Genomic DNA, 26,437 nt, shown 5'->3' with positions numbered 1-26,437 from the left:
GGTTTAAGTTAAAATGGTTACATTTAAAGTTACGAGCATAAGGACTAAGTTGTGAAAAAGTTAAAATAGGAAGGATAATTTTGTAATTTCATGATAATATGAATTATAGATTAATTGGGTACTTGAGGTTATTTGAAGTACTTAATTGAATGAAATTATTTATTTAGATCAAAATAAGCAACAACTGGACTTAAATCGGGGAAAAATAAAAGCTTTGGATTAGTCCCCAACTCTACTTTTGCGACTATAGTTATCGAGATAAGTTCGTATGAATTATTTACTCTTAGGGAAGAATCGGTTCTCATGGGTTTAAGTTAAAATGGTTACATTTAAAGTTACGAGCTTAAGGACTAAGTTGTGAAAAAGTTAAAATAGGAAGGATAATTTTGTAATTTCATGATAATATGAATTATAGATTGAATTGGATACTTGAGGTTATTTGAAGTACTTAATTGAATGAAATTATTTATTTAGATCAAGATAAGCAACAACTGGATTTAAATCGGGGAAAAATAAAAGCTTTGGATTAGTCTCCAACTCTACTTTTGCGACTATAGTTATCGAGGTAAGTTCGTATGAATTATTTACTCTTAGGGAAGAATCGGTTATCATGGGTTTAAGTTAAAATGGTTACATTTAAAGTTACGAGCTTAAGGACTAAGTTGTGAAAAAGTTAAAATAGAAAGGATAATTTTGTAATTTCATGATAATATGAATTATAGATTGAATTGGATACTTGAGGTTATTTGAAGTACTTAATTGAATGAAATTATTTATTTAGATTAAGATAAGCAACAACTGGACTTAAATCGGGGAAAAATAAAAGCTTTGGATTAGTCTCCAACTCTACTTTTGCGACTATAGTTATCGAGGTAAGTTCGTATGAATTATTTACTCTTAGGGAAGAATCGGTTATCATGGGTTTAAGTTAAAATGGTTAAATTTAAAGTTACGAGCTTAAGGACTAAGTTGTGAAAAAGTTAAAATAGGAAGGATAATTTTGTAATTTCATGATAATATGAATTATAGATTGAAATGAATACTTGAGGTTATTTGAAGTACTTAATTGAATGAAATTATTTATTTAGATCAAGATAAGCAACAACTGGACTTAAATCGGGGAAAAATAAAAGCTTTGGATTAGTCTCCAACTCTACTTTTGCGACTATAGTTATCGAGGTAAGTTCGTATGAATTATTTACTCTTAGGGAAGAATCGGTTATCATGGGTTTAAGTTAAAATGGTTACATTTAAAGTTACGAGGTTAAGGACTAAGTTGTGAAAAAGTTAAAATAGGAAGGATAATTTTGTAATTTCATGATAATATGAATTATAGATTGAATTGAATACTTGAGGTTATTTGAAGTACTTAATTGAATGAAATTATTTATTTAGATCAAGATAAGCAACAAGCGGATTTAAATCCGGAAAAATAAAAGCTTTGGATTAGTCTCCAACTCTACTTTTGCACTATAGTTATCGAGGTAAGTTCGTATGAATTATTTACTCTTAGGGAAGAATCGGTTATCATGGGTTTAAGTTAAAATGGTTACATTTAAAGTTACGAGCTTAAGGACTAAGTTGTGAAAAAGTTAAAATAGAAAGGATAATTTTGTAAATATAGATTGAATTGGATACTTGAGGTTATTTGAAGTACTTAATTGAATGAAATTATTTATTTAGATCAAGATAAGCAACAACTGGACTTAAATCGGGGAAAAATAAAAGCTTTGGATTAGTCTCCAACTCTACTTTTGCGACTATAGTTATCGAGGTAAGTTCGTATGAATTATTTACTCTTAGGGAAGAATCGGTTATCATGGGTTTAAGTTAAAATGGTTACATTTAAAGTTACGAGCATAAGGACTAAGTTGTGAAAAAGTTAAAATAGGAAGGATAATTTTGTAATTTCATGATAATATGAATTATAGATTAATTGGATACTTGAGGTTATTTGAAGTACTTAATTGAATGAAATTATTTATTTAGATCAAAATAAGCAACAACTGGACTTAAATCGGGGAAAAATAAAAGCTTTGGATTAGTCTCCAACTCTACTTTTGCGACTATAGTTATCGAGATAAGTTCAGATGAATTATTTACTCTTAGGGAAGAATCGGTTATCATGGGTTTAAGTTAAAATGGTTACATTTAAAGTTACGAGCATAAGGACTAAGTTGTGAAAAGTTAAAATAGGAAGGATAATTTTGTAATTTCATGATAATATGAATTATAGATTGAATTGGATACTTGAGGTTATTTGAAGTACTTAATTGAATGAAATTATTTATTTAGATCAACATAAGCAACAACCGGACTTAAATCGGGAAAAATAAAAGCTTTGGATTAGTCTCCAACTCTACTTTTGCGACTATAGTTATCGAGGTAAGTTCGTATGAATTATTTACTCTTAGGGAAGAATCGGTTATCATGGGTTTAAGTTAAAATGGTTACATTTAAAGTTACGAGCTTAAGGACTAAGTTGTGAAAAGTTAAAATAGGAAGGATAATTTTGTAATTTCATGATAATATGAATTATAGATTGAATTGGATACTTGAGGTTATTTGAAGTACTTAATTGAATGAAATTATTTATTTAGATCAAGATAAGCAACAACCGGACTTAAATCGGGAAAATAAAAGCTTTGGATTAGTCTCCAACTCTACTTTTGCGACTATAGTTATCGAGGTAAGTTCGTATGAATTATTTACTCTTAGGGAAGAATCGGTTATCATGGGTTTAAGTTAAAATGGTTACATTTAAAGTTACGAGCTTAAGGACTAAGTTGTGAAAAGTTAAAATAGGAAGGATAATTTTGTAATTTCATGATAATATGAATTATAGATTGAATTGGATACTTGAGGTTATTTGAAGTACTTAATTGAATGAAATTATTTATTTAGATCAAGATAAGCAACAAGCGGACTTAAATCGGGGAAAAATAAAAGCTTTGGATTAGTCTCCAACTCTACTTTTGCGACTATAGTTATCGAGGTAAGTTCGTATGAATTATTTACTCTTAGGGAAGAATCGGTTATCATGGGTTTAAGTTAAAATGGTTAAATTTAAAGTTACGAGCTTAAGGACTAAGTTGTGAAAAAGTTAAAATAGGAAGGATAATTTTGTAATTTCATGATAATATGAATTATAGATTGAATTGAATACTTGAGGTTATTTGAAGTACTTAATTGAATGAAATTATTTATTTAGATCAAGATAAGCAACAACTGGACTTAAATCGGGGAAAAATAAAAGCTTTGGATTAGTCTCCAACTCTACTTTTACGACTATAGTTATCGAGGTAAGTTCGTATGAATTATTTACTCTTAGGGAAGAATCGGTTATCATGGGTTTAAGTTAAAATGGTTACATTTAAAGTTACGAGCTTAAGGACTAAGTTGTGAAAAAGTTAAAATAGGAAGGATAATTTTGTAATTTCATGATAATATGAATTATAGATTGAATTGAATACTTGAGGTTATTTGAAGTACTTAATTGAATGAAATTATTTATTTAGATCAAGATAAGCAACAACTGGATTTAAATCGGGGAAAAATAAAAGCTTTGGATTAGTCTCCAACTCTACTTTTGCGACTATAGTTATCGAGGTAAGTTCGTATGAATTATTTACTCTTAGGGAAGAATCGGTTATCATGGGTTTAAGTTAAAATGGTTAAATTTAAAGTTACGAGCTTAAGGACTAAGTTGTGAAAAAGTTAAAATAGGAAGGATAATTTTGTAATTTCATGATAATATGAATTATAGATTGAATTGAATACTTGAGGTTATTTGAAGTACTTAATTGAATGAAATTATTTATTTAGATCAAGATAAGCAACAACTGGACTTAAATCGGGGAAAAATAAAAGCTTTGGATTAGTCTCCAACTCTACTTTTGGGACTATAGTTATCGAGGTAAGTTCGTATGAATTATTTACTCTTAGAGAAGAATCGGTTATCATGGGTTTAAGTTAAAATGGTTAAATTTAAAGTTACGAGCTTAAGGACTAAGTTGTGAAAAGTTAAAATAGGAAGGATAATTTTGTAATTTCATGATAATATGAATTATAGATTGAATTGAATACTTGAGGTTATTTGAAGTACTTAATTGAATGAAATTATTTATTTAGATCAAGATAAGCAACAACTTGGACTTAAATCGGGAAAAATAAAAGCTTTGGATTAGTCTCCAACTCAACTTTTGCGACTATAGTTATCGAGGTAAGTTCGTATGAATTATTTACTCTTAGGAAGAGTCGGTTATCATGGGTTTAAGTTAAAATGGTTAAATTTAAAGTTACGAGCTTAAGGACTAAGTTGTGAAAAAGTTAAAATAGGAAGGATAATTTTGTAATTTCATGATAATATGAATTATAGATTGAATTGGATACTTGAGGTTATTTGAAGTACTTAATTGAATGAAATTATTTATTTAGATCAAAATAAGCAACAACTGGACTTAAATCGGGGAAAAATAAAAGCTTTGGATTAGTCTCCAACTCTACTTTTGGGACTATAGTTATCGAGGTAAGTTCGTATGAATTATTTACTCTTAGGGAAGAATCGGTTATCATGGGTTTAAGTTAAAATGGTTACATTTAAAGTTACGAGCTTAAGGACTAAGTTGTGAAAATGTTAAAATAGGAAGGATAATTTTGTAATTTCATGATAATATGAATTATAGATTGAATTGAATACTTGAGGTTATTTATTTAGATCAAAATAAGTACTTAATTGAATGAAATTATTTATTTAGATCAAGATAAGCAAATTAACTCTTAGGACTTAAATCGGGTTAAAAATAAAAGCTTTGGATTAGTCTCCAACTAATTACTTTTATGAATTATAGATTGAATTGGATACTATAGTTATCGAGGTAAGTTCGTTCATGAATTATTTACTCTTAGGGTAGAATCGGTTATCATGGGTTTACTAAGTTGTGAAAAAGTTAAAATAGGAAGGATAATTTTGTAATTTCATGATAATATGAATTATAGATTGAATTGAATACTTGAGGTTATTTGAAGTACTTAATTGAATGAAATTATTTATTTAGATCAAGATAAGCAATGGACTTAAATCGGGGAAAATAAAAGCTTTGGATTAGTCTCCAACTCTACTTTTCGAACTATAGTTATCGAGGTAAGTTCTTAGGAAGAATCGGTTATCATGGGTTTAAGTTAAAATCGTTACATTTAAAGTTACGAGCTTAAGCACTAAGTTGTGAAAAGTTAAAATAGGAAGGATAATTTTGTAATTTCATGATAATATGAATTATAGATTGAATTGAATACTTGAGGTTATTTGAAGTACTTAATTGAATGAAATTATTTATTTAGATCAAGATAAGCAACAACCGGATTTAAATCGGGAAAAATAAAAGCTTTGGATTAGTCTCCAACTCTACTTTTGCATTATAGTTATCGAGGTAAGTTCGTATGAATTATTTACTCTTAGGGAAGAATCGGTTATCATGGGTTTAAGTTAAAATGGTTAAATTTAAAGTTACGAGCTTAAGGACTAAGTTGTGAAAAGTTAAAATAGGAAGGATAATTTTGTAATTTCATGATAATATGAATTATAGATTGAATTGAATACTTGAGGTTATTTGAAGTACTTAATTGAATGAAATTATTTATTTAGATCAAGATAAGCAACAACCGGGCTTAAATCGGGAAATATAAAAGCTTTGGATTAGTCTCCAACTCTACTTTTAAGTACTATAGTTATCGAGGTAAGTTCGTATGAATTATTTACTCTTAGAGAAGAATCGGTTATCATGGGTTTAAGTTAAAATGGTTAAATTTAAAGTTACGAGCTTAAGGACTAAGTTGTGAAAAGTTAAAATAGGAAGGATAATTTTGTAATTTCATGATAATATGAATTATAGATTGAATTGAATACTTGAGGTTATTTGAAGTACTTAATTGAATGAAATTATTTATTTATATCAAAATAAGCAACAATCGGACTTAAATCGGGAAAAATAAAAGCTTTGGATTAGTCTCCAACTCTAATTTTGCGACTATAGTTGTCGAGGTAAGTTCGTATGAATTATTTACTCTTAGGGAAGAATCGGTTATCATGGGTTTAAGTTAAAATGGTTACATTTAAAGTTACGAGCACAGGACTAAGTTGTGAAAAGTTAAAATAGGAAGGATAATTTTGTAATTTCATGATAATATGAATTATAGATTAATTGGATACTTGAGGTTATTTGAAGTACTTAATTGAATGAAATTATTTATTTAGATCAAAATAAGCAACAATCGGACTTAAATTGGGGAAAATAAAAGCTTTGGATTAGTCTCCATCTCTACTTTTGCACTATAGTTATCGAGATAAGTTCGTATGAATTATTTACTCTTAGGGAAGAATCGGTTCTCATGGGTTTAAGTTAAAATGGTTACATTTAAAGTTACGAGCTTAAGGACTAAGTTGTGAAAAGTTAAAATAGGAAGGATAATTTTGTAATTTCATGATAATATGAATTATAGATTGAATTGAATACTTGAGGTTATTTGAAGTACTTAATTGAATGAAATTATTTATTTAGATCAAGATAAGCAACAACTGGATTTAAATCGGGGAAAAATAAAAGCTTTGGATTAGTCTCCAACTCTACTTTTGCGACTATAGTTATCGAGGTAAGTTCGTATGAATTATTTACTCTTAGGGAAGAATCGGTTATCATGGGTTTAAGTTAAAATGGTTACATTTAAAGTTACGAGCTTAAGGACTAAGTTGTGAAAAAGTTAAAATAGAAAGGATAATTTTGTAAATATAGATTGAATTGGATACTTGAGGTTATTTGAAGTACTTAATTGAATGAAATTATTTATTTAGATCAAGATAAGCAACAACTGGACTTAAATCGGGGAAAAATAAAAGCTTTGGATTAGTCTCCAACTCTACTTTTATGCACTATAGTTATCGAGGTAAGTTCGTATGAATTATTTACCTTAGGAAGAATCGGTTATCATGGGTTTAAGTTAAAATGGTTACATTTAAAGTTACGAGCTTAAGGACTAAGTTGTGAAAAGTTAAAATGGAAAGGATAATTTTGTAATTTCATGATAATATGAATTATAGATTGAATTGAATACTTGAGGTTATTTGAAGTAGTTAATTGATGAAATTATTTATTTATATCAAAATAAGCAACAACCGGACTTAAATCGTGGAAAAATAAAAGCTTTGGATTAGTCTCCAACTCTAATTTTGTACTATAGTTGTCGAGGTAAGTTCGTATGAATTATTTACTCTTAGGGAAGAATCGGTTATCATGGGTTTAAGTTAAAATGGTTACATTTAAAGTTACGAGCACAAGGACTAAGTTGTGAAAAGTTAAAATAGGAAGGATAATTTTTAAAATCATGATAATATGAATTATAGATTAATTGGATACTTGAGGTTATTTGAAGTACTTAATTGAATGAAATTATTTATTTAGATCAAAATAAGCAACAACCGGACTTAAATCGGGAAAATAAAAGCTTTGGATTAGTCTCCAACTCTACTTTTGCGACTATAGTTATCGAGATAAGTTCGTATGAATTATTTACTCTTAGGGAAGAATCGGTTCTCATGGGTTTAAGTTAAAATGGTTACATTTAAAGTTACGAGCTTAAGGACTAAGTTGTGAAAAAGTTAAAATAGGAAGGATAATTTTGTAATTTCATGATAATATGAATTATAGATTGAATTGGATAGTTGAGGTTATTTGATGTACTTAATTGAATGAAATTATTTATTTAGATCAAGATAAGCAACAACTGGACTTAAATCGGGGAAAAATAAAAGCTTTGGATTAGTCTCCAACTCTACTTTTGCGACTATAGTTATCGAGGTAAGTTCGTGTGAATTATTTACTCTTAGGGAAGAATCGGTTATCATGGGTTTAAGTTAAAATCGTTACATTTAAAGTTACGAGCTTAAGGACTAAGTTGTGAAAAAGTTAAAATAGGAAGGATAATTTTGTAATTTCATGATAATATGAATTATAGATTGAATTAAATACTTGAGGTTATTTGAAGTACTTAATTGAATGAAATTATTTATTTAGATCAAGATAAGCAACAACTGGATTTAAATCGGGGAAAAATAAAAGCTTTGGATTAGTCTCCAACTCTACTTTTATGACTATAGTTATCGAGGTAAGCTCGTATGAATTATTTACTCTTAGGGAAGAATCGGTTATCATGGGTTTAAGTTAAAATGGTTAAATTTAAAGTTACGAGCTTAAGGACTAAGTTGTGAAAAGTTAAAATAGGAAGGATAATTTTGTAATTTCATGATAATATGAATTATAGATTGAATTGAATACTTGAGGTTATTTGAAGTACTTAGTTGAATGAAATTATTTATTTAGATCAAGATAAGCAACAACGGACTTAAATCGGGAAAATAAAAAGCTTTGGATTAGTCTCCAACTCTACTTTTGCGACTATAGTTATCGAGGTAAGTTCGTATGAATTATTTACTCTTAGGGAAGAATCGGTTATCATGGGTTTAAGTTAAAATGGTTAAATTTAAAGTTACGAGCTTAAGGACTAAGTTGTGAAAAAGTTAAAATAGGAAGGATAATTTTGTAATTTCATGATAATATGAATTATAGATTGAATTGAATAGTTGAGGTTATTTGAAGTACTTAATTGAATGAAATTATTTATTTAGATCAAGATAAGCAACAACTGGGCTTAAATCGGGGAAAAATAAAAGCTTTGGATTAGTCTCCAACTCTACTTTTGCGACTATAGTTATCGAGGTAAGTTCGTATGAATTATTTACTCTTAGGGTAGAATCGGTTATCATGGGTTTAAGTTAAAATGGTTAGATTTAAAGTTACGAGCTTAAGGACTAAGTTGTGAAAAAGTTAAAATAGGAAGGATAATTTTGTAATTTCATGATAATATGAATTATAGATTGAATTGGATACTTGAGGTTATTTGAAGTACTTAATTGAATGAAATTATTTATTTAGATCAAGATAAGCAACAACTGGACTTAAATCGGGGAAAAATAAAAGCTTTGGATTAGTCTCCAACTCTACTTTTGCGACTATAGTTATCGAGGTAAGTTCGTATGAATTATTTACTCTTAGGGTAGAATCGGTTATCATGGGTTTAAGTTAAAATGGTTAAATTTAAAGTTACGAGCTTAAGGACTAAGTTGTGAAAAGTTAAAATAGGAAGGATAATTTTGTAATTTCATGATAATATGAATTATAGATTGAATTGAATACTTGAGGTTATTTGAAGTACTTAATTGAATGATATTATTTATTTAGATAAAATAAGCAACAATCGGACTTAAATCGGGAAAAATAAAAGCTTTGGATTAGTCTCCAACTCTACTTTTGCGACTATAGTTGTCGAGGTCAGTTCGTATGAATTATTTACTCTTAGGGTAGAATCGGTTATCATGGGTTTAAGTTAAAATGGTTAAATTTAAAGTTACGAGCTTAAGGACTAAGTTGTGAAAAAGTTAAAATAGGAAGGATAATTTTGTAATTTCATGATAATATGAATTATAGATTGAATTGAATACTTGAGGTTATTTGAAGTACTTACTTGAATGAAATTATTTATTTAGATCAAGATAAGCAACAACTGGACTTAAATCGGGGAAAAATAAAAGCTTTGGATTAGTCTCCAACTCTACTTTTGCGACTATAGTTATCGAGGTAAGTTCGTATGAATTATTTACTCTTAGAGAAGAATCGGTTATCATGGGTTTAAGTTAAAATGGTTAAATTTAAAGTTACGAGCTTAAGGACTAAGTTGTGAAAAAGTTAAAATAGGAAGGATAATTTTGTAATTTCATGATAATATGAATTATAGATTGAATTGGATACTTGAGGTTATTTGATGTACTTAATTGAATGAAATTATTTATTTAGATCAAGATAAGCAACAACTGGACTTAAATCGGGGAAAAATAAAAGCTTTGGATTAGTCTCCACTTAATTTTGCGACTATAGTTGTTTAGGTAAGTTCGTATGAATTATTTACTCTTAGAGAAGAATCGGTTCTCATGGGTTTAAGTTAAAATGGTTACATTTAAAGTTACGAGCTTAAGGACTAAGTTGTGAAAAAGTTAAAATAGGAAGGATAATTTTGTAATTTCATGATAATATGAATTATAGATTGAATTGGATACTTGAGGTTATTTGATGTACTTAATTGAATGAAATTATTTATTTAGATCAAGATAAGCAACAACCGGACTTAAATCGGGAAAATAAAAGCTTTGGATTAGTCTCCAACTCTACTTTTATGATTATAGTTATCGAGGTAAGTTCGTATGAATTATTTACTCTTAGGGAAGAATCGGTTATCATGGGTTTAAGTTAAAATGGTTACATTTAAAGTTACGAGCTTAAGGACTAAGTTGTGAAAAGTTAAAATAGAAAGGATAATTTTGTAATTTCATGATAATATGAATTATAGATTGAATTGGATACTTGAGGTTATTTGAAGTACTTAATTGAATGAAATTATTTATTTAGATCAAGATAAGCAACAACCTGGATTTAAATCGGGAAAAATAAAAGCTTTGGATTAGTCTCCAACTCTACTTTTGCGACTATAGTTATCGAGGTAAGTTCAGATGAATTATTTACTCTTAGGGAAGAATCGGTTATCATGGGTTTAAGTTAAAATGGTTAAATTTAAAGTTACGAGCTTAAGGACTAAGTTGTGAAAAGTTAAAATAGGAAGGATAATTTTGTAATTTCATGATAATATGAATTATAGATTGAATTGAATACTTGAGGTTATTTGAAGTACTTAATTGAATGAAATTATTTATTTAGATCAAGATAAGCAACAACCTGGCTTAAATCTTAAATCTCCAACTCTACTTTTGGAGGTAAGTTCGTATGAATAAAGAGCTTTGGATTAGTCTCTTAAGGACTAACTCTTGACTTTTGAATGAAATTATTTATTTATATCAAAATAAGCAACAACCGGACTTAAATCGTGGATAGTTTGGATTAGTCTCCAACTCTAATTTTATGAGTTGTAAAGTTCGTATGAATTATTTACTCTTAGGAAGAATCGGTTATCATGGGTTTAAGTTAAAATGGTTACATTTAAAGTTACGAGCTTAAGGACTAAGTTGTGAAAAGTTAAAATAGGAAGGATAATTTTGTAATTTCATGATAATATGAATTATAGATTGAATTGGATACTTGAGGTTATTTGAAGTACTTAATTGAATGAAATTATTTATTTAGATCAAAATAAGCAACAACGGACTTAAATTGGGAAAAATAAAAGCTTTGGATTAGTCTCCATCTCTACTTTTATGAATTATTTACTCTTAGGAAGAATCTTATAGTTATCGAGATAAGTTCATGATAATATGAATTATTTACTCTTAGGGAAGAATCGGTTTTGGATTAGTCTCATGGGTTTAAGTTAAAATGGTTACATTTAAAGTTACGAGCTTAAGGACTAAGTTGTGAAAAGTTAAAATAGGAAGGATAATTTTGTAATTTCATGATAATATGAATTATAGATTGAATTGAATACTTGAGGTTATTTGAAGTACTTAATTGAATGAAATTATTTATTTAGATCAAGATAAGCAACAACTGGATTTAAATCGGGGAAAAATAAAAGCTTTGGATTAGTCTCCAACTCTACTTTTGCGTACTTATAGTTATCGAGGTAAGTTCGTATGAATTATTTACTCTTAGGGAAGAATCGGTTATCATGGGTTTAAGTTAAAATGGTTACATTTAAAGTTACGAGCTTAAGGACTAAGTTGTGAAAAAGTTAAAATAGAAAGGATAATTTTGTAAATATAGATTGAATTGGATACTTGAGGTTATTTGAAGTACTTAATTGAATGAAATTATTTATTTAGATCAAGATAAGCAACAACTGGACTTAAATCGGGGAAAAATAAAAGCTTTGGATTAGTCTCCAACTCTACTTTTGCGACTATAGTTATCGAGGTAAGTTCGTATGAATTATTTACTCTTAGGGAAGAATCGGTTATCATGGGTTTAAGTTAAAATGGTTACATTTAAAGTTACGAGCTTAAGGACTAAGTTGTGAAAAAGTTAAAATGGAAAGGATAATTTTGTAATTTCATGATAATATGAATTATAGATTGAATTGAATACTTGAGGTTATTTGAAGTAGTTAATTGATGAAATTATTTATTTATATCAAAATAAGCAACAACTGGACTTAAATCGTGGAAAAATAAAAGCTTTGGATTAGTCTCCAACTCTAATTTTGCGACTATAGTTGTCGAGGTAAGTTCGTATGAATTATTTACTCTTAGGGAAGAATCGGTTATCATGGGTTTAAGTTAAAATGGTTACATTTAAAGTTACGAGCACAAGGACTAAGTTGTGAAAAAGTTAAAATAGGAAGGATAATTTTTTAAAATCATGATAATATGAATTATAGATTAATTGGATACTTGAGGTTATTTGAAGTACTTAATTGAATGAAATTATTTATTTAGATCAAAATAAGCAACAACTGGACTTAAATCGGGGAAAAATAAAAGCTTTGGATTAGTCTCCAACTCTACTTTTGCGACTATAGTTATCGAGATAAGTTCGTATGAATTATTTACTCTTAGGGAAGAATCGGTTCTCATGGGTTTAAGTTAAAATGGTTACATTTAAAGTTACGAGCTTAAGGACTAAGTTGTGAAAAAGTTAAAATAGGAAGGATAATTTTGTAATTTCATGATAATATGAATTATAGATTGAATTGGATACTTGAGGTTATTTGATGTACTTAATTGAATGAAATTATTTATTTAGATCAAGATAAGCAACAACTGGACTTAAATCGGGGAAAAATAAAAGCTTTGGATTAGTCTCCAACTCTACTTTTGCGACTATAGTTATCGAGGTAAGTTCGTGTGAATTATTTACTCTTAGGGAAGAATCGGTTATCATGGGTTTAAGTTAAAATCAACATTTAAAGTTACGAGCTTAAGGACTAAGTTGTGAAAAGTTAAAATAGGAAGGATAATTTTGTAATTTCATGATAATATGAATTATAGATTGAATTAAATACTTGAGGTTATTTGAAGTACTTAATTGAATGAAATTATTTATTTAGATCAAGATAAGCAACAACCGGATTTAAATCGGGAAAATAAAAGCTTTGGATTAGTCTCCAACTCTACTTTTGCGACTATAGTTATCGAGGTAAGTTCGTATGAATTATTTACTCTTAGGGAAGAATCGGTTATCATGGGTTTAAGTTAAAATGGTTAAATTTAAAGTTACGAGCTTAAGGACTAAGTTGTGAAAAAGTTAAAATAGGAAGGATAATTTTGTAATTTCATGATAATATGAATTATAGATTGAATTGAATACTTGAGGTTATTTGAAGGACTTAGTTGAATGAAATTATTTATTTAGATCAAGATAAGCAACAACTGGACTTAAATCGGGGAAAAATAAAAGCTTTGGATTAGTCTCCAACTCTACTTTTGCGACTATAGTTATCGAGGTAAGTTCGTATGAATTATTTACTCTTAGGGAAGAATCGGTTATCATGGGTTTAAGTTAAAATGGTTAAATTTAAAGTTACGAGCTTAAGGACTAAGTTGTGAAAAAGTTAAAATAGGAAGGATAATTTTGTAATTTCAAGATAATATGAATTATAGATTGAATTGAATACTTGAGGTTATTTGAAGTACTTAATTGAATGAAATTATTTATTTAGATCAAGATAAGCAACAACTAGGCTTAAATCGGGAAAAATAAAAGCTTTGGATTAGTCTCCAACGCTACTTTTGCGACTATAGTTATCGAGGTAAGTTCGTATGAATTATTTACTCTTAGAGAAGAATCGGTTATCATGGGTTTAAGTTAAAATGGTTAGATTTAAAGTTACGAGCTTAAGGACTAAGTTGTGAAAAGTTAAAATAGGAAGGATAATTTTGTAATTTCATGATAATATGAATTATAGATTGAATTGGATACTTGAGGTTATTTGAAGTACTTAATTGAATGAAATTATTTATTTAGATCAAGATAAGCAACAACCTGGACTTAAATCGGGAAAATAAAAGCTTTGGATTAGTCTCCAACTCTACTTTTGCGACTATAGTTATCGAGGTAAGTTCGTATGAATTATTTACTCTTAGGGTAGAATCGGTTATCATGGGTTTAAGTTAAAATGGTTAAATTTAAAGTTACGAGCTTAAGGACTAAGTTGTGAAAAAGTTAAAATAGGAAGGATAATTTTGTAATTTCATGATAATATGAATTATAGATTGAATTGAATACTTGAGGTTATTTGAAGTACTTAATTGAATGAAATTATTTATTTAGATAAAAATAAGCAACAACTGGACTTAAATCGGGGAAAAATAAAAGCTTTGGATTAGTCTCCAACACTACTTTTGCGACTATAGTTGTCGAGGTAAGTTCGTATGAATTATTTACTCTTAGGGTAGAATCGGTTATCATGGGTTTAAGTTAAAATGGTTAAATTTAAAGTTACGAGCTTAAGGACTAAGTTGTGAAAAAGTTAAAATAGGAAGGATAATTTTGTAATTTCATGATAATATGAATTATAGATTGAATTGAATACTTGAGGTTATTTGAAGTACTTAGTTGAATGAAATTATTTATTTAGATCAAGATAAGCAACAACCGGACTTAAATCGGGAAAAATAAAAGCTTTGGATTAGTCTCCAACTCTACTTTTACGAATTATAGTTATCGAGGTAAGTTCGTATGAATTATTTACTCTTAGGAAGAATCGGTTATCATGGGTTTAAGTTAAAATGGTTAAATTTAAAGTTACGAGCTTAAGGACTAAGTTGTGAAAAGTTAAAATAGGAAGGATAATTTTGTAATTTCATGATAATATGAATTATAGATTGAATTGAATACTTGAGGTTATTTGAAGTACTTAATTGAATGAAATTATTTATTTATATCAAAATAAGCAAGAACTGGACTTAAATCGTGGAAAAATAAAAGCTTTGGATTAGTCTCCAACTCTAATTTTGCGACTATAGTTGTCGAGGTATGTTCGTATGAATTATTTACTCTTAGGGAAGAATCGGTTATCATGGGTTTAAGTTAAAATGGTTACATTTAAAGTTACGAGCACAAGGACTAAGTTGTGAAAAAGTTAAAATAGGAAGGATAATTTTTAAAATCATGATAATATGAATTATAGATTAATTGGATACTTGAGGTTATTTGAAGTACTTAATTGAATGAAATTATTTATTTAGATCAAAATAAGCAACAATCGGACTTAAATCGGGAAAAATAAAAGCTTTGGATTAGTCTCCAACTCTACTTTTGCGACTATAGTTATCGAGATAAGTTCGTATGAATTATTTACTCTTAGGGAAGAATCGGTTCTCATGGGTTTAAGTTAAAATGGTTACATTTAAAGTTACGAGCTTAAGGACTAAGTTGTGAAAAAGTTAAAATAGGAAGGATAATTTTGTAATTTCATGATAATATGAATTATAGATTGAATTGGATACTTGAGGTTATTTGATGTACTTAATTGAATGAAATTATTTATTTAGATCAAAATAAGCAACAACTGGACTTAAATCGGGGAAAATTAAAAGCTTTGCATTAGTCTCCAACTCTACTTTTGCGACTATAGTTATCGAGGTAAGTTCGTATGAATTATTTACTCTTAGGGAAGAATCGGTTATCATGGGTTTAAGTTAAAATGGTTACATTTAAAGTTACGAGCTTAAGGACTAAGTTGTGAAAAAGTTAAAATAGGAAGGATAATTTTGTAATTTCATGATAATATGAATTATAGATTGAATTGAATACTTGAGGTTATTTGAAGTACTTAATTGAATGAAATTATTTATTTAGATCAAGATAAGCAACAACCGGATTTAAATCGGGAAAAATAAAAGCTTTGGATTAGTCTCCAACTCTACTTTTGCGACTATAGTTATCGAGGTAAGTTCGTATGAATTATTTACTCTTAGGAAGAATCGGTTATCATGTGTTTAAGTTAAAATGGTTAAATTTAAAGTTACGAGCTTAAGGACTAAGTTGTGAAAAGTTAAAATAGGAAGGATAATTTTGTAATTTCATGATAATATGAATTATAGATTGAATTGAATAGTTGAGGTTATTTGAAGTACTTAATTGAATGAAATTATTTATTTAGATCAAGATAAGCAACAACTGGGCTTAAATCGGGGAAAAATAAAAGCTTTGGATTAGTCTCCAACTCTACTTTTGCGACTATAGTTATCGAGGTAAGTTCGTATGAATTATTTACTCTTAGGGTAGAATCGGTTATCATGGGTTTAAGTTAAAATGGTTAGATTTAAAGTTACGAGCTTAAGGACTAAGTTGTGAAAAGTTAAAATAGGAAGGATAATTTTGTAATTTCATGATAATATGAATTATAGATTGAATTGGATACTTGAGGTTATTTGAAGTACTTAATTGAATGAAATTATTTATTTAGATCAAGATAAGCAACAACCGGACTTAAATCGGGAAAAATAAAAGCTTTGGATTAGTCTCCAACTCTACTTTTGCGACTTATAGTTATCGAGGTAAGTTCGTATGAATTATTTACTCTTAGGGTAGAATCGGTTATCATGGGTTTAAGTTAAAATGGTTAAATTTAAAGTTACGAGCTTAAGGACTAAGTTGTGAAAAGTTAAAATAGGAAGGATAATTTTGTAATTTCATGATAATATGAATTATAGATTGAATTGAATACTTGAGGTTATTTGAAATACTTAATTGAATGAAATTATTTATTTAGATAAAATAAGCAACAACCGGACTTAAATCGGGAAAAATAAAAGCTTTGGATTAGTCTCCAACACTACTTTTGCGACTATAGTTGTCGAGGTAAGTTCGTATGAATTATTTACTCTTAGGGTAGAATCGGTTATCATGGGTTTAAGTTAAAATGGTTAAATTTAAAGTTACGAGCTTAAGGACTAAGTTGTGAAAAAGTTAAAATAGGAAGGATAATTTTGTAATTTCATGATAATATGAATTATAGATTGAATTGAATACTTGAGGTTATTTGAAGTACTTAGTTGAATGAAATTATTTATTTAGATCAAGATAAGCAACAACTGGACTTAAATCGGGGAAAAATAAAAGCTTTGGATTAGTCTCCAACTCTACTTTTGCGACTATAGTTATCGAGGTAAGTTCGTATGAATTATTTACTCTTAGAGAAGAATCGGTTATCATGGGTTTAAGTTAAAATGGTTAAATTTAAAGTTACGAGCTTAAGGACTAAGTTGTGAAAAAGTTAAAATAGGAAGGATAATTTTGTAATTTCATGATAATATGAATTATAGATTGAATTGAATACTTGAGGTTATTTGAAGTACTTAATTGAATGAAATTATTTATTTAGATCAAAATAAGCAACAACTGGACTTAAATCGGGGAAAAATAAAAGCTTTGGATTAGTCTCCAACTCTACTTTTGCGACTATAGTTGTCGAGGTAAGTTCGTATGAATTATTTACTCTTAGGAAGAATCGGTTATCATGGGTTTAAGTTAAAATGGTTACATTTAAAGTTACGAGCACAAGGACTAAGTTGTGAAAAGTTAAAATAGGAAGGATAATTTTTAAAATCATGATAATATGAATTATAGATTAATTGGATACTTGAGGTTATTTGAAGTACTTAATCGAATGAAATTATTTATTTAGATCAAAATAAGCAACAATCGGACTTAAATCGGGGAAAATAAAAGCTTTGGATTAGTCTCCAACTCTACTTTTGCGATTATAGTTATCGAGATAAGTTCGTATGAATTATTTACTCTTAGGGAAGAATCGGTTCTCATGGGTTTAAGTTAAAATGGTTACATTTAAAGTTACGAGCTTAAGGACTAAGTTGTGAAAAGTTAAAATAGGAAGGATAATTTTGTAATTTCATGATAATATGAATTATAGATTGAATTGGATACTTGAGGTTATTTGATGTACTTAATTGAATGAAATTATTTATTTAGATCAAGATAAGCAACAACTGGACTTAAATCGGGGAAAAATAAAAGCTTTGGATTAGTCTCCAACTCTACTTTTGCGACTATAGTTATCGAGGTAAGTTCGTATGAATTATTTACTCTTAGGGAAGAATCGGTTATCATGGGTTTAAGTTAAAATGGTTACATTTAAAGTTACGAGCTTAAGGACTAAGTTGTGAAAAAGTTAAAATAGAAAGGATAATTTTGTAATTTCATGATAATATGAATTATAGATTGAATTGGATACTTGAGGTTATTTGAAGTACTTAATTGAATGAAATTATTTATTTAGATCAAGATAAGCAACAACCGGATTTAAATCGGGAAAATAAAAAGCTTTGGATTAGTCTCCAACTCTACTTTTGCGACTATAGTTATCGAGGTAAGTTCGTATGAATTATTTACTCTTAGGGAAGAATCGGTTATCATGGGTTTAAGTTAAAATGGTTAAATTTAAAGTTACGAGCTTAAGGACTAAGTTGTGAAAAAGTTAAAATAGGAAGGATAATTTTGTAATTTCATGATAATATGAATTATAGATTGAATTGAATACTTGAGGTTATTTGAAGTACTTAATTGAATGAAATTATTTATTTAGATCAAGATAAGCAACAACTGGGCTTAAATCGGGGAAAAATAAAAGCTTTGGATTAGTCTCCAACTCTACTTTTGCGACTATAGTTATCGAGGTAAGATCGTATGAATTATTTACTCTTAGAGAAGAATCGGTTATCATGGGTTTAAGTTAAAATGGTTAAATTTAAAGTTACGAGCTTAAGGACTAAGTTGTGAAAAAGTTAAAATAGGAAGGATAATTTTGTAATTTCATGATAATATGAATTATAGATTGAATTGAATACTTGAGGTTATTTGAAGTACTTAATTGAATGAAATTATTTATTTAGATAAAAATAAGCAACAACTGGACTTAAATCGGGGAAAAATAAAAGCTTTGGATTAGTCTCCAACACTACTTTTGCGACTATAGTTGTCGAGGTAAGTTCGTATGAATTATTTACTCTTAGGGAATAATCGGTTATCATGGGTTTAAGTTAAAATGGTTAGATTTAAAGTTACGAGCTTAAGGACTAAGTTGTGAAAAAGTTAAAATAGGAAGGATAATTTTGTAATTTCATGATAATATGAATTATAGATTGAATTGGATACTTGAGGTTATTTGAAGTACTTAATTGAATGAAATTATTTATTTAGATCAAGATAAGCAACAACTGGACTTAAATCGGGGAAAAATAAAAGCTTTGGATTAGTCTCCAACTCTACTTTTGCGACTATAGTTATCGAGGTAAGTTCGTATGAATTATTTACTCTTAGGGTAGAATCGGTTATCATGGGTTTAAGTTAAAATGGTTAAATTTAAAGTTACGAGCTTAAGGACTAAGTTGTGAAAAAGTTAAAATAGGAAGGATAATTTTGTAATTTCATGATAATATGAATTATAGATTGAATTGAATACTTGAGGTTATTTGAAGTACTTAATTGAATGAAATTATTTATTTATATCAAAATAAGCAACAACTGGACTTAAATCGTGGAAAAATAAAAGCTTTGGATTAGTCTCCAACTCTAACTTTGCGACTATAGTTGTCGAGGTAAGTTCGTATGAATTATTTACTCTTAGGGAAGAATCGGTTATCATGGGTTTAAGTTAAAATGGTTACATTTAAAGTTACGAGCACAAGGACTAAGTTGTGAAAAAGTTAAAATAGGAAGGATAATTTTGTAATTTCATGATAATATGAATTATAGATTAATTGGATACTTGAGGTTATTTGAAGTACTTAATTGAATGAAATTATTTATTTAGATCAAAATAAGCAACAACTGGACTTAAATCGGGGAAAAATAAAAGCTTTGGATTAGTCTCCAACTCTACTTTTGCGACTATAGTTATCGAGATAAGTTCGTATGAATTATTTACTCTTAGGGAAGAATCGGTTCTCATGGGTTTAAGTTAAAATGGTTACATTTAAAGTTACGAGCTTAAGGACTAAGTTGTGAAAAAGTTAAAATAGGAAGGATAATTTTGTAATTTCATGATAATATGAATTATAGATTGAATTGGATACTTGAGGTTATTTGATGTACTTAATTGAATGAAATTATTTATTTAGATCAAGATAAGCAACAACTGGACTTAAATCGGGGAAAAATAAAAGCTTTGGATTAGTCTCCAACTCTACTTTTGCGACTATAGTTATCGAGGTAAGTTCGTATGAATTATTTACTCTTAGGGAAGAATCGGTTATCATGGGTTTAAGTTAAAATGGTTACATTTAAAGTTACGAGCTTAAGGACTAAGTTGTGAAAAAGTTAAAATAGAAAGGATAATTTTGTAATTTCATGATAATATGAATTATAGATTGAATTGGATACTTGAGGTTATTTGAAGTACTTAATTGAATGAAATTATTTATTTAGATCAAGATAAGCAACAACTGGATTTAAATCGGGGAAAAATAAAAGCTTTGGATTAGTCTCCAACTCTACTTTTGCGACTATAGTTATCGAGGTAAGTTCGTATGAATTATTTACTCTTAGGAAGAATCGGTTATCATGGGTTTAAGTTAAAATGGTTAAATTTAAAGTTACGAGCTTTAGGACTAAGTTGTGAAAAGTTAAAATAGGAAGGATAATTTTGTAATTTCATGATAATATGAATTATAGATTGAATTGAATACTTGAGGTTATTTGAAGTACTTAATTGAATGAAATTATTTATTTAGATCAAGATAAGCAACAACTGGGCTTAAATCGGGGAAAAATAAAAGCTTTGGATTAGTCTCCAACTCTACTTTTGCGACTATAGTTATCGAGGTAAGATCGTATGAATTATTTACTCTTAGAGAAGAATCGGTTATCATGGGTTTAAGTTAAAATGGTTAAATTTAAAGTTACGAGCTTAAGGACTAAGTTGTGAAAAGTTAAAATAGGAAGGATAATTTTGTAATTTCATGATAATATGAATTATAGATTGAATTGAATACTTGAGGTTATTTGAAGTACTTAATTGAATGAAATTATTTATTTAGATAAAATAAGCAACAACCGGACTTAAATCGGGAAAAATAAAAGCTTTGGATTAGTCTCCAACACTACTTTTGCGACTATAGTTGTCGAGGTAAGTTCGTATGAATTATTTACTCTTAGGGAATAATCGGTTATCATGGGTTTAAGTTAAAATGGTTAGATTTAAAGTTACGAGCTTAAGGACTAAGTTGTGAAAAAGTTAAAATAGGAAGGATAATTTTGTAATTTCATGATAATATGAATTATAGATTGAATTGGATACTTGAGGTTATTTGAAGTACTTAATTGAATGAAATTATTTATTTAGATCAAGATAAGCAACAACTGGACTTAAATCGGGGAAAAATAAAAGCTTTGGATTAGTCTCCAACTCTACTTTTGCGACTATAGTTATCGAGGTAAGTTCGTATGAATTATTTACTCTTAGGGTAGAATCGGTTATCATGGGTTTAAGTTAAAATGGTTAAATTTAAAGTTACGAGCTTAAGGACTAAGTTGTGAAAAAGTTAAAATAGGAAGGATAATTTTGTAATTTCATGATAATATGAATTATAGATTGAATTGAATACTTGAGGTTATTTGAAGTACTTAATTGAATGAAATTATTTATTTATATCAAAATAAGCAACAACTGGACTTAAATCGTGGAAAAATAAAAGCTTTGGATTAGTCTCCAACTCTAACTTTATGACTATAGTTGTCGAGGTAAGTTCGTATGAATTATTTACTCTTAGGGAAGAATCGGTTATCATGGGTTTAAGTTAAAATGGTTACATTTAAAGTTACGAGCACAAGGACTAAGTTGTGAAAAGTTAAAATAGGAAGGATAATTTTGTAATTTCATGATAATATGAATTATAGATTAATTGGATACTTGAGGTTATTTGAAGTACTTAATTGAATGAAATTATTTATTTAGATCAAAATAAGCAACAACCGGACTTAAATCGGGAAAAATAAAAGCTTTGGATTAGTCTCCAACTCTACTTTTGCGACTATAGTTATCGAGATAAGTTCGTATGAATTATTTACTCTTAGGGAAGAATCGGTTCTCATGGGTTTAAGTTAAAATGGTTACATTTAAAGTTACGAGCTTAAGGACTAAGTTGTGAAAAAGTTAAAATAGGAAGGATAATTTTGTAATTTCATGATAATATGAATTATAGATTGAATTGGATACTTGAGGTTATTTGATGTACTTAATTGAATGAAATTATTTATTTAGATCAAGATAAGCAACAACTGGACTTAAATCGGGGAAAAATAAAAGCTTTGGATTAGTCTCCAACTCTACTTTTGCGACTATAGTTATCGAGGTAAGTTCGTATGAATTATTTACTCTTAGGGAAGAATCGGTTATCATGGGTTTAAGTTAAAATGGTTACATTTAAAGTTACGAGCTTAAGGACTAAGTTGTGAAAAAGTTAAAATAGAAAGGATAATTTTGTAATTTCATGATAATATGAATTATAGATTGAATTGGATACTTGAGGTTATTTGAAGTACTTAATTGAATGAAATTATTTATTTAGATCAAGATAAGCAACAACTGGATTTAAATCGGGGAAAAATAAAAGCTTTGGATTAGTCTCCAACTCTACTTTTGCGACTATAGTTATCGAGGTAAGTTCGTATGAATTATTTACTCTTAGGGAAGAATCGGTTATCATGGGTTTAAGTTAAAATGGTTAAATTTAAAGTTACGAGCTTAAGGACTAAGTTGTGAAAAGTTAAAATAGGAAGGATAATTTTGTAATTTCATGATAATATGAATTATAGATTGAATTGAATACTTGAGGTTATTTGAAGTACTTAATTGAATGAAATTATTTATTTAGATCAAGATAAGCAACAACTGGGCTTAAATCGGGGAAAAATAAAAGCTTTGGATTAGTCTCCAACTCTACTTTTGCGACTATAGTTATCGAGGTAAGATTGTATGAATTATTTACTCTTAGAGAAGAATCGGTTATCATGGGTTTAAGTTAAAATGGTTAAATTTAAAGTTACGAGCTTAAGGACTAAGTTGTGAAAAAGTTAAAATAGGAAGGATAATTTTGTAATTTCATGATAATATGAATTATAGATTGAATTGAATACTTGAGGTTATTTGAAGTACTTAATTGAATGAAATTATTTATTTAGATAAAAATAAGCAACAACTGGACTTAAATCGGGGAAAAATAAAAGCTTTGGATTAGTCTCCAACTCTACTTTTGCGACTATAGTTGTCGAGGTAAGTTCGTATGAATTATTTACTCTTAGGGAAGAATCGGTTATCATGGGTTTAAGTTAAAATGGTTAAATTTAAAGTTACGAGCCTAAATATCTGATAAAATGAACGAGATTTAATTCCGTTCAATTTTATCTCCCCAGTAATGTTTCAAGCGTTGAGCATTAACTCAAAAATTACCTCCCTTACCTTGAAGTTCAACAACTCTATATGGATAGACTCAATGAATCATAAATAGACCGAACCAACGTGATTTTAACTTACCTGGAAAGAACCTTAATATGGAATTGAATAACAAGATTTGCTGACTTGCTTCAAATTCTCGAACTCAAATGTGCTTGTCATGCCATTTCTTGAGTCTCTCCTTAAGTAATTTGACATTCTCGTATAAAGACATTCAGAACTCTTCTAACTTGTTAATCTGAAGCATCCGTTTCTCTTTGGCACTTTTAAAATCCAAGTTGAGTCGTTGGAGAGCCTAGTAAGCTTTGTGTTCTAACTCCAAGGGTAGATGGCAGGCTTTCCCAAAGACTAAACTATAGGGTGAAATCCTTAAAAGTGTCTTGTATGCTGTCCTATAAGCCCATAAAGCATCATCCAGTCTTTTGGACCAATCTCGTCGGTTCGAGCAAACTACCTTCTCAAGTATGCCTTTGATCTTCTTGTTTGCCAGTTTAGCTTGCCCATTCATCTACGGATGGTAAGCTGTAGTGACCTTGTGTTTCACTCCATGTTTATCTAATAACCATTTCAACCACTTGTTCACAAAATCGACCCTTCATCACTGATGATGGCTCTTGGGGTTCCAAACCTTGTGAACACATGTTTCTGCAAAAACGTCATTACAACCTTAGCATCGTTTGTCGCATAAGCCTCTACCTCAACCCACATAGACACATAGTCTACTGCTACTAATATGTACTTGTGACCTAAACTATGTAGATAACAGAGCTTGGTTAGAGTTGTTATGCAACCTACAATTTAATCGGGTTAGGATCTAATGCGTCCATTAGCCGTCGTCTGGTTAGGATCACTTAGCTAATTTAGGTTCATTTCAATCACGTATGAACGAAATACAAACTTGATTTTAATTGAAAACAAGATCGATTGAGGCAAAAAAATTATAAGCATGAATCAAATAAATATTATTTAATCCAAATAATCATCCTAGCTTAAATAAAATTAAGCTATCATTGTTGTAAACAAGAACAAAGAACACATAGCAAAAATTTTTATATTAAATTAAAGAAAAGAAAGATTAAACCCAATTCAGAGTGGTTGTCACCCAAGACTCTGACTGACGAGGCTCCTTCGCTTCTTTGCTTTGCTCCTTTGCTGATGGCTCTCCAAGGTGGTTGGCCAAGGGTTCTTTAAGAGGCTTAATTGCTAAAATCCTTATGCAAGGATGATGAAGGGGAAAGATAACTAAAAGATTTGAGAGAATGATGAATGAGTGAGAGATGATGGGATGAAGGATGATTAAAAAAGTGAGAAATGAGCTCTTATTTATAAGTGAGGCAAGGGAGATAGTTTACTAAAAATAGGAGTGTCCATCCTTTGAAACTTCCTCCAAGAGTGGCCAGCCATGAATTGAGGAAAGGTGGCTAATCTTTCCTTAAATTTTGGTCAATTTGAGTGCCACAACAACCCAGGACTAAGACTCGGTCATCAGCAAATCTTCGAGAAAATCTCCGATTTCTTTAACTCTTCAAGGACTTTGTATAATTAAACCAAAAAATGGTTTATGACATCTATGTGCAACTGAAAATTGGTTTGACTTGGACCCCAATTTGGACGGTTTTACAATTAGAAGAAAACTCTCAGACCTTCCAAAAATAGTAGATAGTTTAGAGGACCAAATGATATAATTTAACCACTTTAATTAATCAATTTACTTAATTAATTAAAACCTAATTTATTAATGAAATATTAAAAATGAAATATTAAATATAAATTTATATTTTATTATTTAATTTAATCATGCATGACCCACTTTATAGCTTAAAAATATAATATGCTCAAATTAATATAAAATAAGCCATTTTATGCATGAAAACTATATAATAAAGTATAAAATCACATTTTAATAATTTCTATGTCCTAATTTCATATTTTCGCATATTTAATTAATTTATTAAATAATTACTTAGTTTTAACAACAAATTTAAGTAAAAAGGTGATGACTTATATAGGAAAAATCCTATATATTTTTCAGTTTACACACCCCCAAACTTAAATCATTGCTCGTCCCGAGTAATGTTCATGCACAGCATAAGGTCTTGCTAAGGTAAATTTTACTAAGAGCGTAAGTAGCATCAATCTTCCTCTCATAATCATGCATCCATAAATTCATGCTTATAGATATTCTTTATTAACAAGTAACTCATATACAAACATTTTGAAAATTTTATTCTAAGTTTCAAGATATGCCAACATGAATCATAGTTTGCATGTATGTCACAGCGATAGATAATATTCTTCATTCAACACAATTTCTCATCAATCAAGCAAAATAATCATAAGGCTTATTTATGATCTTCATATGTTGAACTTAATACTTCCTCTCCACTAATGTAGGTGACATAATCATCAAATCAATAGGTCTTTTATATGGTTGTAATAGGGATCGGTTAAAGGTGGGGATTTTAAGAGATGAGACATTTTGGTTTCAAAATCTTAACCTTTAACTTATCTTGGATTTCTTGAAATTCAACCTTTTTCTTTAAGTGAACCTTTGGAACACCCCCAAACTTATTTTGAACTCAAGCTCATAAATTTTCTTTTTGGGGATGAGCAAATTTTTCTTCACTCTTTTTTTTTCTTTGTTGTTGTTGTTGTTGTTGTTGTTGTTTAAGCATGAACACATACATCTTTATGAAAATTTCCTCAAATGTTGATTCCCAAGACAACTTTAGTTAAGATAGGTGCACAAAATTAGGATGATTTTAAAAAGATGATAACTGGCTTATAATGTAGGTTTATTACAATGAACATACCTTTAAGCTCAAAATTATAGTTCCAAGGGTCTAATATCATAAGGTGGGCTTGAAAAGGCTCAAACGATCCAAAGAGATATGGTGCCTATATCATTTTCAATTTTTATGTCCCTTAGGATTTCGCCTCAAGAAAGTTACTAAGTCAATTCTAAAGATAT

At 28.9% G+C, this 26,437-nt stretch overlaps 2 long non-coding RNA genes across 3 annotated transcripts; both read left to right on the top strand.

The window, feature by feature from the left end:
- Positions 1-202: 202 nt before the first annotated feature.
- LOC128038429 (uncharacterized) lies at positions 203-12,057 on the top strand. The gene is made up of 5 exons (XR_008193593.1): positions 203-741; positions 1,049-1,263; positions 1,569-1,949; positions 8,945-9,075; positions 11,677-12,057. It is a non-coding gene; the product is annotated as an uncharacterized LOC128038429 (long non-coding RNA).
- A 5,836-nt stretch (positions 12,058-17,893) lies between these two features.
- On the top strand, positions 17,894-21,714 carry LOC128038430 (uncharacterized). 2 transcript variants are annotated; one of them, XR_008193594.1, is made up of 3 exons: positions 17,894-18,254; positions 19,788-20,401; positions 21,318-21,714. It is a non-coding gene; the product is annotated as an uncharacterized LOC128038430 (long non-coding RNA). The 2 variants fall into 2 exon arrangements; XR_008193595.1 differs by lacking the exon at positions 17,894-18,254 and adding an exon at positions 19,011-19,174.
- The last annotated feature ends 4,723 nt before the right edge of the window (positions 21,715-26,437 follow it).

Source organism: Gossypium raimondii, unplaced genomic scaffold (assembly GCF_025698545.1).
Source record: "Gossypium raimondii isolate GPD5lz unplaced genomic scaffold, ASM2569854v1 Contig00282, whole genome shotgun sequence".
Classification (NCBI taxonomy): Eukaryota; Viridiplantae; Streptophyta; class Magnoliopsida; order Malvales; family Malvaceae; genus Gossypium; species Gossypium raimondii.
Note: the sequence above shows the minus strand (reverse complement) of the source record. Positions and strands in the feature narration are given on the sequence as shown.